General features: G+C 38.3%; 1 protein-coding gene and 1 long non-coding RNA gene across 2 annotated transcripts in view; both read left to right on the forward strand.

Annotated features, from left to right (window-relative positions):
• LOC113168720 (NLR family CARD domain-containing protein 3-like) overlaps window positions 1–17786 on the forward strand; it is a 434580-nt gene that overhangs the window by 394152 nt on the left and 22642 nt on the right. The gene's annotated exons all lie outside the window — the stretch shown is intronic.
• LOC117153098 lies at window positions 1465–17641 on the forward strand. The gene is made up of 3 exons (XR_004463536.1): window positions 1465–1822; window positions 12687–12690; window positions 17630–17641. It is a non-coding gene; the product is annotated as an uncharacterized LOC117153098 (long non-coding RNA).

The following is a 17786-nucleotide window of genomic DNA, read 5'->3' on the forward strand; positions in this document are numbered from 1 at the left end:
TGTGATTGAATGTTTTTCTCCTCAAACTCCTGTTTTCTCTTTCTGTCTCTGGCTGTTCCAACAAATCTGACACCAAATCAGATGAAGCCACAAAGTCTGTGTGTAATGATCAATATCCAGTAGCTGTAGGTGAACTAGACTTCCTCTGAACACAGGACAACGTGTGAAGCTCAGCTGAGATCAGTCCACAGACATTAGAGACTCCAATTCCTTAGTTGTTTGCTGAATGTCCATCCCTACATACAAGCCTCCATTAGAACAGAACCAGAACACACTGTGTGTATGAGAGCCATGTAATGTCTATGTGTGCATGCTGAAAGAGAATGTGCTGCTCTGACCCCCCTCCTCCTTTCAGGGTGGAGCCTGGTGGAGTCCGATGGTTGAGACCAGGTCTGAGGAAGTGTAAGTGTGTTTTTAATGAGACTGATGAAAACAAAGCAGCAACATTCAACCATCTTCAAACTGTCACATCACTCATTCAAATCCCTGATGTCATGAGTCCTCATCAAACTGATGATAGATTAATAACTGCAGCTGGATTGTGTCTTGTTCTCTCCATCAGATTTCTGTCAACTCACCATCGACACAAACACAGTGAACAGACAACTACGACTGTCTGACAACAACAGGAAGGTGACACGTGTGGAGGAGGATCAGTCATATCCTGATCATCCAGACAGATTTGACCAATGGTGTCCTCAGCTGCTGTGTAGTAATGGTCTGACTGGTCGCTGTTACTGGGAGGTCGAGTGGAGCGGATGGGTTTTAATATCAGTGAGTTACAGAAGAATCAGAAGGAAAGGAGACATTACAGACTGTGTGTTTGGATACAAAGGTCATTCCTGGGGTCTGTTCTGCTCTGATCTCATTGGTTACTCTGTTCTTCACAATAACAGACTTACAATCATCTCCCCCTCTGTCTCTAACAGAGTATCAGTGTATGTGGACTGTCCTGCTGGGACTCTGTCCTTCTACAGAGTCTCCTCTGACAAACTGATCCACCTCCACACCTTCAACACCACATTCACTGAACCTCTTTATCCTGGGTTTGGGATTGGGTTTGGGTTTTGGCCTAAGAGTATGTTTAGGTTCTTGTCTTTTGGTTCCTCATTGTCTCTGTGTTCAGTGTAGTACTGAGAGTGTCGTCCTGTCAGAGAAACGTCGTCTCTGTTGAACAGATAGTTCAGTCTCTACATGTCTGTCTCTTTCACTCACACACACGTTTTCAGATTCATGGATTCAATCAGTTTCTTCTTGAACCAGTTCTAAATGATTCCTTGTAAACTTGTTCCTCTTCCAGTCCTTTAAAGATGAAGCTCCGATTATTCCAGGATCCAGATGTTGAGGACTTGTTCTGAAGTCTTGTTCTGTCTTTTGTCTCTTTCTCTTTTCGATCCACTGACATTATTAGACATCAGTGCTGCTGTTCATAGTGACGTCAGCACAAATGACCCAACAACTTTTGTTCTCTAATCATCTTTATTTGGAGTTAAATGAGTCCAACTAAAGTCAGATCTCCTGAAATGGTGACGATTTGAAGTGACTTGACATTTTAGTAATACTATCCCTGTGGTCCCATAAGTTTCCACTTCATTTAATAGTTTGTCACAGTCGATTTTCTCAAAACTTTTTTAAGACCATTGAAAACTCTCACAGCATATTTCTTTTGATTAATGACAGTTGTGATTTCCTCTACTAATTCCATTATTTCCAGTGATGTAGATCAGTTTGTTCTGAATCCATATTGACTGTCAGTGAGTAACTGGAGCTTTTCTAAGAATGTATCTGATCTATTGTTGAAAGGTTTTTCAGGATTTTGGAAGTGAAGAGACAGGTCTGTAGTTTGTGAAGTGGTGTTTGCTCCCAGTTTTGTACAAAGGTATAACTTTAGTAATTTTGATTTAGTTTGGAAATAAACCTGTTTAGAATGAGTTACATATGTATGTTAATGGTTTTAAATCCTGTCAATGACAGTTTTTACTAACGTCAAATCAGTTTCATTGAAATCAGTAGATTTTTATCATATAAGGATTTAAAAATATTTAAGAATGTTTCATGTGTCTTGTTAATGTCTTTTTCTTGATATACTGTGTCCCAGCTCTGAACCAGTCGGTCATTCTTTAGTGTGTTAATGTCCTCTGTCCTCACTCGTCTCTACTCGGTTTGCTTGTCTGCTTTAATATTCCTGTAATTGTAAATATAGACTGTAAAATCTGGCAGATGGTCACTAATGTCATTAATTAATAATCCACTCACTGTGTTGTTTTCAGTATCATTTTAAATATGTTATCAATTAAAGTGGCACCATAAGAGGAAATTCTGCTGAGTCGGTGATTCTTTTCATGCTATATATTGTAGTAATAAATTCATCAGTGATTTTATGTTTGTTAGGATTTATAAGATCAATATTAAAGTCTCCACATATAAAACTGATTTATAGGTCTCTTTGTAAACATACCCTCCATCCAGTCCTTGAAACTTGAAACTGAACCTGCTGCTCTATATATGAACTAACAATAATGTTTTAGACAACACTGAAACCAGAGGGTGAATGTTTGAAAGTTGATCTGAAAATTACAAAACAAGATTCAAAAATTTAATAATATGATTTGAATTTGTGGAGAAAAATGCTTTCTTCAGAATCAGAATCAGCTTTATTGGCCAAGTTTGCACAAGACAAGCAAGACTTTGGATGTGGTCTGACTCTGTCTTTTGTACCCTCGGGTTGCATGAAACATTAAGAGACATTATTTACATACTTAGTTGCAATTATATACATACTATACAGCACTTCAAGTCACATGGGGTTATTGCACTGAGTCCATGCAAACAGTGCGTGTGGTTAAAATACCCAAACCCTTTAAAAGTACTCATGTACAAAATAACACCAACGACTTTCTGTGTTGATATGCAATAAAGATCTGATCAAACCATCTTTGTGAATCTGTTTAACATTTAGCTCATCATGGACATTCATGTAGAAAAATATATATTGAAAATGACGACTTTTATTAAAAACACGGGATGTGAAGTGAAATAAATGAGAAGTGAACACTAAAAAAATCTATAAAACACCAATGAAAATATTTTATTTTACTTTCAGTAAAATAGTAAAAACACAGCGTTTGATGTAGTCTAATTTAATTCATATACTTACACAGTATTAGAGTTCATCATCTACGTAAATGATGGTGTAATGTTCACAAACATCACAAGATCACATGACCATGTGCAGATGAGATGAACGTACAGAGCCTAAAGTAAAAGAAGCAGGAAAACACAATTCTATGCTAATACATATATTTCCTAATTTCTCACTGCTAAAATTTTGTTTTTATGTATTTAATTATTTACAGTATATTTCTGTACTCTTAGCTGAAGTAGTGATGTTGATTTATGTTTATTATTAAGGTTGTAGGATGGTGCTGGACTGGGGTTTTCTGGTGTGGTGTCAGTGTAAATGTCCAGTTGTAATACGTCACAATTTAAAGCTGTAACAGCAAAGTATTGTTTGTCTGCAGATGGAAAGTTGCAACAGACACAAGTCAGTTTTTACCAGTACATAATTGCTGAGTCATCACTAACTGAAGTAGTAATCAGTACTTCTGTGTTTACTCTGTTTTACCTGAACACAGTTTTTTTACTCCTCTCAGCTCAGTTTTCATGTAAAGATGCTCCAAGTAAAATGCTCCACGTCCCCTAAATCATAAGATCTTTAGTAGGTCTGCTCAGTGATTCAGATTAAAAGTGTCACCACCTCATGACATGGATGTTGTCGACTGACCGACCGACTGTTGTTTCCTGAGGAGCAAAGTTCCCAAATGTCTCCTGCATCCTGCAAACCGATTCTACCTTGTTGTGTTTCTTCACAGCTGAGCTCAGCCTCCTCCGAGCCATCATCAAGACCACTGTAAAGAAAAGACACAAAGGTTTTTACTTACAGATCAGACGTTGAAGATGTGTTTCCTCCATTGTCAACGTCTCTGTGATTCTGTGAGTCACAGTGAGTAAAGCCCACCTTCTTCCTGGACCATCCCAGACTTAAAATATGGAGAACTGTATCACATGTTTGTTGCAAACTGTCTGAATCTATATTGTTGTACGTAAAGTTACAGCTCTTTGGGAAAATGCTGTGGGTTTACAGCTATCGGACACTTTTTATCCTAATGTGAACAATGACTGGTTAAATCCACTTATGCCATATGCAGGCCTTAGTGAAATGGTGGTTGTCGGTTTCTGTTGAACAAAATAGATAGATTTTTTAAAATGGCATATGTCAATAATAGAAAAACAGAAGGGTGCTGAAGTGACCAGAACTCAATACTGGAGGAAAGAGGAGTGACTGAAAACCTTCAAACGGACGAGGGAAAATAAATGTTCAATTCCTCTTTTCATAGATTAATGGACAAACACAATATCACACATTTTGCCACATAAACACTTGATAACAATCTAGTGCAAATATTTAACTTAGACATGAGTTGTATTCACTTCTTTAATCACTTAAGGATAAATTTCATGATCATATTTCAGACAACACCACTGTGGTGAGGACAGAAAAGAAATGAGACACATGATAGATGGTCCAACACTGTAAAAAACATTCAGTAGTTTTCAACTGGCTGCTGTGGTTGTGTTACACCCTGAAAGGGAGAAAATCAATAAAGATGTCTCCCACAGACTTCACTCTATGACATCTTTATGAAGAATGAAGCTACCGCGGTGAGAACTCTCCTACTGGACATTAACAGACACAACTAATTCATTACAGGTGAACTTTACTGAACACATTCAGAGAATTCCCTGTTTTATCACAGACTATACTACTGTTCTCTACACAACAAACTGGGTTTCTGTATGGAGCATTTACACTGTTTCTAATCTTAACATGTTTCTATTATTTCATATGAATAAATTCTGAATCCTCTACACTATCCTCTTAATCCAAACTTATTCACATTTTAACAATTGTTTTAGGTTTATTATCTATTACCTCTATGAGAATTTCCATCTACCACACAGACACCGAGTGAGTGAAGTGAAGTCAGGTACGTTTGGTAGAAACCAGTTGTTGAACATTGTGGGAAACAAACTTCATGTCATTTAAGAATGAGAGGAGAACGTGGAAAGACTAATGAAATGTGTGGAATCTGATGATCCAACACATTTACTAGTAAATCTTTAGAGGCTGCTCAGTGGATTTATTCTTCTGGATGTTTCCCAAACGTAGAACTGCTTCTTTAAAGTCAAACTACATCACATGTTTGTTTGGATCAGAATGAGATAGAAGACAATTCAGCGTAAACTTATGAAGCTCCCATTAAATATTTAGGCCCCATTCCTAAAATACTGAGTATCTGCTGATACAGATTTGACTTCTGCTGCTGTTTTCATCATGTTAATGACAGCAGACACTTTTCAATGGGACTTTGGTTTGTGGGCTGCTGAGAGATGGTGCTGCCTCGTTTCTAAATCAAGTCCAACTCAAACTGAAACCAACACAAAGTTCCCCGTAGACGTCTAAATAAGTCACTTTTCACTGTGTGTTTCTTTCATTCAGACAGTTTGTGCTGTAAAAATGAGCTCTGTGTTTGTCTGTGTCTGTCTCACAGCGCTGTCAGTCACAGACACATGTTTGTGGTGGAAAGCATCTTTTCTTTCTCCATACAGATAAAATCTGTGAACCACGCTTCCAACATCAGCCCAGGGCGGAGGAGTAATCAGATTACTCTTTAGCTGCACGTGGACTCAGATTTCCAGTGACCAGGTGACTTGAGTCCATGTAAACACACTGACTGACAGACTGTGAAGCTCTCTGAGTTACAGTCAGGTTCAAAACAGGTCGGACTTTAGTTTCAGACCTGCTGTTGGTCACTTGCTCCATCAGCAGCAGAACTGTTGTTTCTGTATCTTCTTCATGATGAACATCACAAAGACGATAAGAACCAAAGCAGCAACCACCAAGTCGACTCTCAGCCCAACACGTCCTCGCCCGTTTCCGTCCTCGTCTCCTCCGTCACCATGTTTGTTGTTGTGTGACCTGCAGAGCAGAAAGCAGCTGTGAGGATCAGCTGTCACATCATCTACTGCACTTTGACCCCATCACTCATTCCAGCTGTTTTCTACAAAGTCTCATCAACACCAACATCTGATCTGTGATGTTTCATTCATCCTCATCATTGATTCATTCATCAATAAAAATCAGTCCAGGACACAGATTTAAAGGTACAATATGTCAAATCAGACAGCTTCTCATAATGTTTTGCTTCATCCAACTAAAAATCCCAAAACCTCCCAAATATCAAAGTTATTATTGTAAAAAAGCAGCAAATTTTCCCATTGAAGAACCTGAAATCATCAATATTTGGTCATTTTGTTCATTATCAGTGGACAATTATCAGTGGACACAAGTCAGGTATTTATTCAGGGAGACTGTGGGTTAGATAGAATCTGGAAATAGATGGTATGTTTTGACCATTTGAAAGATAAATCTGTAAAGAGAAAGTTCATATTTGAAACTTGAAGTTGGAGAAAATAACAGAACCAAGCTGTAAATGAGTCGGTGAAAGTTATTTTAACTGTGATGTAACTTTAATCATATGTATTGAAATGTCTTTGAATACATAATGATTTCTATTCCACCCACACAGAGCTGTCTCTGTCTCACTTTGGTTCACTCAGTCAGCTTCTCATATGTGTAACGCCAACTTTAAAGTAAGTCTATACGCCCACTAGTGCCTGTTGTAAATTCAACATCAGTACGTCACATTTCAGCTTCAGCTGTTAGCTTTACATTTACTATTCTGTCTTTCAAATGGAAACAACTCTGTTGTGAATATTGTTGAACATTGTCCTGTGTAATTCTGAGTGTACTACTATGCATTGAACACTAGATGGAGACTGTCTCTACATGAAACACAGCAGAACCACTTTGTACAGTAACCTGATGGAAACACAGAGATTCTTTCTGGTTTTATGGAGGAAGACAGAGTCGACTGCGTGTGGTTTAAGTTTGTGTTTAGAAAGTGGTCCACCAGCTTCTCCTGCTACACAGAACTTCACAAACGTCCACTGTGCTTGTTTGAGCTGCAGCATTAACCAGAGGAACGTCCACACAGGCTTTCTGCTGTTATAGGACAGCCTCACGTTCACCAAGCAGCTTCACTGCTGTTCCAGAGACAAACACACTGAACTCCACAAACTCACCGGAGTCTTCAACCTTCAGGTTCACAGTGTTGATGAGTTCAGGGTCACCTCTCCTTGTCCCCCTCCAATTCCACATCCATATGTTCCAGCATGGCTGATGTTGACACTCTGCAGAATCAAAGACACTTCTCCATCCTTCATCTCTGGATCTCTCAGCTTCACTCGGCCACAATAAGACGGATGCTGCTAGTTTTCTTGTGAGTGGTCTCGGTGAAAGTAGACACAGTGATCAGGCTTCAGGTCTGGTCTGCTCCACACCACCAGTGAGGGGATCCACACACCAAAGACTGGCATCGTCTCCAGGCGTCTCTGTTAGCTCTTGTGGTCGTACATAAAAGACAAAAAGCAGAGTTACAGATTTTACAGAAATACTTTTTTCCCAGTTTATATCAATAAAACATGTTTCGATTCCATCTGAAGAACACGTGAAATCTCTGCTTGTTAGAAATTGTTAGTCTGCTTCATTTTCTGCATTCGTTTGACCAAATGATTATTTTAGACTGTTTGAAAAGTTCCTCTTTTTCTTTTGTATTATTTTTATTATTCATATTATTATTCTAACACATATCTGTTTGACTCTGCCTCATTCTGAACTTGGACTGTTTCCTTTCTCGCCCTCTTTTACAGGGATTTTACCTTCACTGTCTTTGGTTTAAATAATCCTTTTACTTTATCTCACTCCTTACTTGGGTCCTACTAACACAGGCTACAGCCACAACCACAGCAACACCGTCATCCCATCATGGTCACAGGTAGCCTAGAACCCCTCTCAGCTGGCCTGAGCAGCATCTTCTGACCAACAATAAGAGCTGGTTAATGAGCTCTGTTTACTGATCCTGCTGTCTGAAGGTGAACACGTGCACTCGGTGGCCAGTGAGGGTCTATTGCAGAGGCAACAATACAGGTCAGCCTTTCTACAGATCAGACGTTTTGCAGGTGGAGCTCAGAAACCAGAATTACCAAACTGTAGTTGTATGTTTCAACAACAGGGACCACATATAGTTTTAATCAAGACTGAGTCGACTGTAGAAGAGCTCACAGGAACATGCAGACTTTACTCTGCTACATTATGCTGAGATTTTATTATTAGTGAAGAGTCGATGAACTAAAAGAGAAACATAAAGACGTAGTGTAAAAAGGTAAAAAAGTATCGGTGGAGGGAAATATGTCTGAGCTCTAATTATCTTTATGATGAACTCGCACTTAATGTTTATTTGTGTGAAGAAAGCCAATGTTTGGGTGTGGCGTGATTTTTTGGAATTTGCTGTGATCAGATGTTTTTATTATTATCATATTAATTCACTGTGTTTTTTTCCCAGTGAAAGTGAATTTAGGAGACGATGCCACTCTTCAGAGTTGATCAGAGTGATGGGCTCAAAGTGCAGTAGACAATGTCTGACAGGAGTTAGAAGAGGAAATGGATTCTGTTGTGTCCTTCACTCATCACCTACCTGACACCTGCTGACTCACTGCTGCTTCTCATCTGCAGGTCACACAGCTGGAAACACTGAGAATGAAGGAGGCAAGGATGTGAATGTTGGACTGGTAGCTGGTTTGTCTGTTGCAGCTCTGCTTCTCTCTGTTATTGGTTTTATCATCTATAAATATCAATAGATGCTGAAGGACGTCTCATGTCTCCAAAAACGGTTCCTCTCTCCTCAAAGTTAAAGTCAGTTTTATTATCAGTTCACACTGTAAACACTGGTTAAGCTGATGACTGATACTGAATGTTTTATATTTTAAATTGTGGGTTTGTAAGGTGGAGTTTTTTACAGATTTAGAATTTTGTCACTTTTATGCTTCTGTGTTTTTTAAAGCACTTTATTTCCTCATAATAAGCTTTTATACATCTTTATTACATACATACATAACAGCAGCTTGTTGATCATCTTCTTCATCATCTACGTCCCTGTACATCATTGGTTTTTATAAAAATACAAAGATATGAGCTCCCACTAAAGATTTCATGTTACCTATTATGCGCTGATCTCTTTAATGTGTCATAGAGGTCGAATGATTTGAAAACCTTTTTTTAAATCTTTGGTACAATGTGAATAAAAGTTTGAAAATCTTGTAGGTGACAATAAAAATGCTTTTTAAGTTTGTTCTTCTTTGTTCCTAAATTTACTGAGTCGTGTGTTGATGTGAAAAACAGTTACAAGTTACATCAGGAGAACTGTGAGTGATCTGAGATGATCGAAGATGAAACGGTCAAATGTGGGAAAACAAGTTGAAGGTGGAGGAGAAAGAGGAAGAGGAGCAAATATCATGAGTCCAAAGTAACAAACAGGTTTTTCTGGCTCCTCCCACCTGTGACATGTTGAACATCATCACCACACCAAGGTTTTTACAGTTATGTTATTCAAACGTGGTTCAGCTGCTGCTGTAGTTTGATTAAGATGCTTACACAAATTTCAGTACCCGTTAGTGTTCATATCTGTTTTGCATTTTTATTTAAATATATTTATTGTCTCTTTGTATCAGCTGCTGTCACAACATGATATATTTATATATTTTTTTAAATTTACTGTAAAAATACAAAGGAAAAATATTCACATGAAGTTTATTATTTTTAGGTGTTTACTGTATATGAGAGATGAATGTGTAACAGTACATTTTGAACATTTTCAAAGCTTTTAACTAAACTTTTAACAATAACGATGATAATAGTAATATTATTAATCCTATAATTGTGATGTTGAGTGATCACTTATTAAGGGTCAGAGCTTTGAACCTGATACTGGCAGCTACAGGTACAGCAACCTGCACAAAAAGAGAGTACTGAGGGGTCTTACAGAGACAGTCTGTACACGGTTTGCATTAACATTAATTAAAAGTTGCATTAACATTTCAGTTCTAATCAGTCAGATCAGATGTTTTTCTGTTTGTGATGAATCCAAATCCAGAGTGAAAATGGTTCTAAACTGCTGAATCTGCACATGAATTTTTTCAGTTGAAAAAAAAATGAAAGGCTCTGTGCCTGATTACTGTAAAACTGTTTAACAGGTAAAGCCATATTATTGTCACAAATGGAGCTGAACTAGTTGAAACTTGATTTCTGCCATGGTAAAGGTTACTCTATGGCTGCTGATGCTGCGTTAGGTTAGAATAGGAAAACGGCCTCGACTGTGCTGCATCCTAAATGGACAATGTTGATAATGGCCAGTCCAATTGGCATGACTCAACTTCCAGATAACTTCACTTGGAGGACTGAGAATCTTCACCGGCACTAGAAAATACAAGAACAAAAGGCTTAAAGTAGAACTCAAAACTAGAGGGCAAAAAGACAGTAGCAACAAAAGACATCTTTACAATTATCACAGTTATTAACAACTACTACTAACAACTTCCTTTGATCGCACTTTGTTCTGCATCTGTTCATCTTTTCTTGTAGTTGCAGCAGGATTTTGTTGTATCCAGTAACCTGTGTTTTCAAGACACTGAACCAAAAACTATTCTGAAGTATGAACCATGGCCTGGAACAAGTCTGAGCTCATTGATTTTCCAGGGAGCTTTATTAGAACATTTGTCATGCCTCTACTTGCTCCTGAATAAATTACCTGCCAGCATCCGTCTGGCAACCCCAGCCTGTTTTCCACCCTTCTGTTACGGTTCCTCCCTCTGCCCTTGTCTGTAGGTCTTTTTGTTCCGTTCTGTGTCTCACCCTCCTGCCACACCCACATATAGACTTCCTCTTTCCCCACTCTCCACACATTGGACTAATTACTGACTTATTTCACCTGGTCATCCTCTGGTTTATAAGCTCCCCTCAGTCCTCTGCTCATTGGTGGTTTGACACTCTTGGTCGTTCATGCACATGACACATGGTTCGTCGCCACTCATTTGTTTGTTCGTCAGTCTTTTTTGGATAATCCTGGACTCTCTGTTTGACCCCGTTTGTTTGACCCTGGTTTTGTTTGTGAGTTTGCCTGCCTGTTTGCAGCGTATTTTTTGTTGTTACTTTGTCCTGTTAACTCTGTTTGTTTGTTCTCATCTGGCCTGCCTTCTGCAGTGCTTTTTGTTTGTTACTTTGTACATCTAGTTTGTCAGTTGTTTTTTTTTTTTCATTGCTACTTTGTATTTCTTGTTCATGAGTTCATTTGTGTTCATATCTTGTTTTGTGGTAGTGTGTTGGTTTCTAGTTTGTCTATTGCCTGTGTTTCCACAGTATTTTCAGTTGTTACTTTGTGCGTCAGGTTGTGGTTTTCGTTTGTGCTTTACCACCGTGTTTTGGGTCTCTTTTAGTTGATACTTTGTTAGTATTTGTTAGTTCCCTGTGTCCCTCACCCTTTTTGTAATAAATATCTATTTGTTCTTATCCGTTTGGTCCCAGTCAGTCCCTGGTACGTAACACCTTCCTGGAGTCTTATTTGTTTGCCCCTAAAATAAATTGTAACTATGGACTTGGCTGTGGTTCCTGATGCCTTCCTGTCTCTGTTTCTCTGGTTGCTTTCACACCTTAACTTGTTTTAAAATAGTCTGTTCATTCCTGTGTATCAAAACATTTTAATATGTGAAAATGATTATGACTTTTAAACTGTAATTCATCACAATTGGAGAGTTATAGGTTATAGGTTTCAATCAGGTCTACAAATAAATGGTGTGTATGTTTTAATTTAACAGAATAAATTCTTACTAAACAGTATCCATTAGGACAACCCACAAACTCAGGCTTTTTCACTGCTGCTGTTAATCTGCTTTAATGTCTTATTTTTCTAGAGCTGCTGCTTTAAAATTGCTAAACTGCTCTGCTCTTTATCGTTTTCCTTCATAGGCCAAAAGTAAAGCAACACTGAATTGACTGAACGGACTCTGATCCACTTTCCTGGAACTGAAAACTCAGTTCTCATCTCAGGAATAATGAACCCACAGTCCAGGGTTTACTATGAAGCTCTTTAAACCTGTGATAGATTTGTCATTAGTCAAGTGGAGCTGACTAAAAAACAAGACCTTCTTTTTTTAATTTTGTAAGTCATTGCAGGTGGAAGACGTTGTTGCTGACAAATGACTCGATTTTACCATTTTACACCAGCATTTAAAGGAACAGTGGTCGAGCATTGGGTTGGGATACAGAAGCCCCCCACCCAGCTCTGGGACCTGGAACTCAACTACAACTCTGCCCACAAACTGACTCAAATTACACAACCCGGAGATAATGTGTGTTTGTGATGAGTCATCTGTAAGTGTAACATTACTGTTTTAATCTTTTCTGTTCTTGATTCTTTTTCAGGTCAGCAGATCATCACAGCTCATCTTGGACTGAATGAGGTGGAGCAGACCTGACCTGGAGCCAGAATACGTGTTCTTCTACAGGAACAGTCAGATAAAACCTATCAGCATCCATCTTTTAAGGGCCGTGTGGAGCTGGCGGACAGTCAGATAAAGGATGGTAACCTGTCTTTAATCCTGAAAAACGTGATCAGAAGTGATGCTGGAACATACGAGTGCAGAGTTCATCAGGACACGACACGAAATAAGAGAGTTGTTATTCAGTCTGGACCCGTCAGTATCGTCCACCTGACAGTTCAGTCCACTGTTCCGTTCACTGTTCATTCTTAACTATGTCATCATAGTTAGAAAAGGAGCCAAAGATATTTTACCTCCAAACAGTAACAAACATATTTCACACATAACAAACATAAATTTAAACATAAACTTTGTTGGGTGGCGAGGCATGAAAAGGTTTAACCCTGGAAATGAAGCTACAGGGAGTTTCAGCTCCCACCAGGTTCAGGACAAATATGTTTGACTGTCCCACTGAAAGTTGAACCATGTCCAGTCTCAGTTTTCTGATGTGACTTTAGTTTGTTACAGCTGAGCTCTGGTCAAATTCTAGACTCATGTCTGTTGTCTCGTTTTTTACAGCAGATAAAATACAACACAGAGTGTACAGTTTATTTACACACACACCACCAGTACACAAAGTAAAATGATGAACGTGCCACATTAATTGATGACTTAGCTGCGGATTTGGTGAACTGTCTGGTTATTCTTTCTTTCACAACACAAGTCTGGAAGTCTGGTCATGTGTCCTCCCTTCTCCTCCTGCCTTTTATTTTGAACAATAGCATGAACACTAAACATGTGTTCAACAAAAGCTGTGCAGCATTTACTAATGTAAATTCCTGTGATGTTTTACTCTGTTTACCAGGTTTAGCTGGTATCTTAAAGCTACAACATGTTTTTTTAGACCCAGAATCCAGCTTTTGATTGAAATGTGCCCTTGTAACAAATCATATCAATGATTTTGACTTAACCAGTAATGTTTATTTTAATTTCATAACAGATATTCTTAACTTACTTACAACCTGAGCTACATCAGACAGAGTTGGGCCTTTTATCCTGGGGGATGTTTGGTCTACTGTCTGAATGACTGTGGTAAAGACTATGCACGTATTACTGTTCTGTGGTTATGGGAGGATTAAATACTCATCTGCAGATTCAGACAAGAGTGAACTGGTTGTGGAGTAAAAATAGGGTTATAATTATGGACGTGAGAGGGAATTGTCACAACATGCTACACAAGCATCAGCACAACTGAATCTACAGAATCACCTTATTTTGACAAGAAGAGCTAATTCAGTTTAATCTCCATCCTCTAATACAAACACTAATAGAACTCAACTACTCATGTGGTTGAGTAATTCATACAGTGTTTAACCAGTATTCCAGCCATAATTCCAGCTACTGTCAGTCAGTGTGGAACAGGAACAGACATCTGCTGGGTAAATCTATATACTACATATTTATATAGATTCAATCTTAGACTATGAGATAAGACTGCACAAAGTTTTTCTTTTTTTCAATAAACTGGTTTGAAGCCAACATATGTTTCTTGTTTTACTTTCTTTAAAATGAAAAAGAAGTCTGACTAAATGTGACGAACACCAGAGACACGTCGTACTGATTTCTAGTGGAAATCTTTTTATTCTCCTGCTTCCTCAGTGGTTTTATGTGGTTATATGTCTATAAAGTACTAACAAAGATCAACAGTAGATCATATATTTACCTTAAGTATTAATGTTAATTATTCTAATATGAAGGATTATCTGATTCAGAACAGGTGAACAATTACTGTCCTCTGGTCAGAAATGAAACTGGAGATGATTATGGTTCAGTGTCACCATTCAGTTTACAATCTGGTGTCATGTGGTTCTACTCTGATACTTAACATACTGTACCTCTTCTGAGTGTCGTTCTCTGATCTACTGTTTTAAACCACAAAGGAAACCACCAAGTATTCAAAGAGTAGGCCTAAAGGGTCAAAGACCTCTCTGGAGGTACTGGAATGACAGTTTGTTACAGCATTTGTGTTTCAGATGAGGAAACGAAGACGAAAGTATAGAACTGTATCATTCGTCATTATTTGATGTTATGCTAGTAGTCATATCACCTCCTGCCTTCCACCAACATTAGATAAACTGCAGTTTGCTCACAGGCCAAAAAGATCTACAGTTATTAAAGTGTAACGTTAGTGAGGCTACAACCAGTAAAACATTTAAACAGCTGGTTACATTGAATTTAATGTTATTGTCCAGATTAAACTGAGAAAAACCACCTGAATGATCAAATCCACCAGTGTGGACAGATCATTATGTTGATGTATTAAACTGTTGAGCTGCAGCCGCTGAAGTGAACACAGTGTGTCAGACTGAGTTGTTGGATTTCTGCCATATCTGAGTGCAGCTGCCAAAAAAAACATCCACACATTTCACAACACACACTTGTACTTTCAGTTCCAAACTGCAGCTCATATGGAGTTCTCAGTAGAGACGTTATTATTGGTTTTTCACACATTTCTCTTGTTTCTGTGTGTGTGTGTGTGTGTGTGTGTGTGTTGAGAGAAAAGTACTAAGTGTTGTAGTGACTCATGTTGATCTGTGGTCAGTCTGAAACTTTAAACTTTTATTTCTATTCAAACAGACTGAGGTTAACATATGTGTGATGATGTCAACTGAAATATTGTTATTTTGTTTAAATTACATAGTTTTTAACATTTTTTACTGATAGTTGAAATGAAGTTAAGATACTTTTCTAAACATTGTTTCCTCCTAAGTTTTAAACACTGATTAAAACAAACAGTTTGATGATTGTTAACACATCCTCTGTGTCGTGTTGTTAAACAGCTCTGGTTTTAGTTTAGCTGTGTTTGAAACACAATGACTCAGAATCACCCCCAAACAACCAGAATCAGAGGTTGCTTGAAGAGATCTTAGCTTTTCACCTAGTTTTCATTATTTATCATGTGAAATCTAAAGTTTTGAAATCCAGCCACTGACCACCGCTCTTATATGATCATGATCATATTCTGCCCCCTGCTGGTTGATTCCTGTCACTGCTCAACTCTCTGCAGGAGGTGGTGACACATGGAAACATGTTTTATTATATTACTCTGTTTAATTTTCTAATTTATTGAAGTTACTTCAACATTAATCTGGTTTTCTGTGAACATTATGATCACAGGACTGAGGTAGCAGCTGTAGAACATTTACATTTAGTTCAAATTAAAGTATTTTATTTAAGGATTCTGCTGATCTCTAAGTGTCGACTGCTCTTTATTATTCGTCATTTTATTGTGAGGATTTCTGCAGCACACGTCTCCTACCTGGTTCACACAGTGGTTAAAGTGCGCAAAGAGGTGGGAACTCAGGTTCAGAGCGCAGAGAGGAAGGAAACGTGAGAGCCAGGGAGACTTATTTTAATATATGACTCACACAAGTATCAGCAGAGACATTTAATCTGAACAAAGATAGCCCCAAACCCTCTGAGAAGAAATATGAGAAATTTCAGATTGAACAAGATGGAAAATCCAGAGAGCAGTCGGCAACAGACGAGACTCTGCAGTGAAGATGGAGTTTGTAGTTTTCCAGCAGCATCAAGCTGCTGTTTGTACAGCAAGTCACACATACTCACATCCTGTGAGGTCAGAGGTCAGAATCAATAAGTACCAAATACGATTTGATTTATTCTGTATCCGACCTCACAGGGTGTAGTATTGGTCAGTTTTTCTCTCTAATGGCGCAGTTCGTGTTGAACTGATCCAGTTCATTTAAAGCTGCTGGATCCTTCACATGGCGTCTGCTCTACAGTTGTTTGTTGTCTCTTGGTGTTTGTTGGTCTTCTTCTCTCAGATGTCTGCATGTGAAGGTTGGTGTGTGGAGTCTACAGATTTACAGCTACACTACAACTTTTTAAAGGGGGAGTTTGTGCGTCTCCTGACTCCGACACTTTAAACACTCATAAACCTGCTTTTCACCAAAATTGTTGGGAATAAATAAAAAAACCCTGTAGCCTAAGAGTGTGTACACATATTAAGAATAGTGGGCTACAGTAAGTCAATCACCTCCCCTTCCTCTTTTCAACCAATACGCACCAAATTCTTGAGCTTTCACTTAGTAAAACTGCAGGTTGTCAATAAACAGATGATGGTTACAGGATGATTACTGGATGGTTACAGGATGATTACTGGATGATTACTGGATGGTTACAGGATAATTACTGGATGGTTACAGGATGATTACTGGATGATTACTGGATGGTTACAGGATAATTACTGGATGGTTACAGGATGATTACTGGATGATTACTGGATGGTTACAGGATAATTACTGGATGGTTACATTACCATGACCAGAAATCAAAACTCTTCCAACATCTGGATTCCTCAGGGTGTTAAGTTTTTTTGATGATGTGTTATGGCAGCAGTCTTCATTCAGTCTTCATTCAGTCTTCGTTCAGTCTTCATTCAGTCTTCATTCAGTCTTCATTCAGTCTTCATTCAGTCTTCATTCAGTTTTCATTCAGTCTTCATTCAGTCTTCTTCCTCTTTCCTAGAGTTTCTTCCTGTTTCCTCCACTCTACCTCAAACTCTCCTCCACCATGATCTTTGCTTCTGTTTCATTGTTGTCATTTTATGTATTTGAGTTTTTATTTACCATTTTCTTAATTCCTAATCATGTTACAAAACAACATATCCCAGTAAATCTGAATTCTCACTACATCTGGACAATTCACTTTTCCAACAACAACCTGTTTTTCAGTTTCTGTTTGTTTAACAGACCTTTACGCAGTTTCTCTTTATGACTGTCTGTCTAAGAATAGTTAGTTTAAGCTATGTTTGAAACACAGAGATCTAGCATCAGCTTTTCACCTACTTTTCATTATTTATCAGGTAAAATATAAGGTTTTGAAATCCAACCATACATGTTTGAGCTGAAATCATATCTGAGCTGGTGGGCGTCACTGTGGACTGTCGACCAAAGTCTGTTAATAGACTGATGATGGTCGTATGTCACAGTGTCGGCGTGCAGTAAAAACTTAGAAGAGGAAATTTAAACCTGGGCTGTTTTCTTATGGTGATCATTTTAAAATATGTTCACATTAAGAGTTAGAGATATAGCTTTTATGTTGTTATTTAGACCAGGTGAAAGTGAAGCCTGGAGACAACGTCGTCCTTCAGTGTCAGGCTCCCAAAAAAACATCAGACTGTTGGAGTGAATCAGAGCTGACATGAAGTCATATGGTGTTGTTGTCTTTTACTTTGACGACCGCTCTTATGAAAAGTACCAACATCCATCATA

This window comes from Anabas testudineus, chromosome 18 (genome assembly GCF_900324465.2).
Source record: "Anabas testudineus chromosome 18, fAnaTes1.2, whole genome shotgun sequence".
NCBI lineage: Eukaryota > Metazoa > Chordata > Actinopteri > Anabantiformes > Anabantidae > Anabas > Anabas testudineus.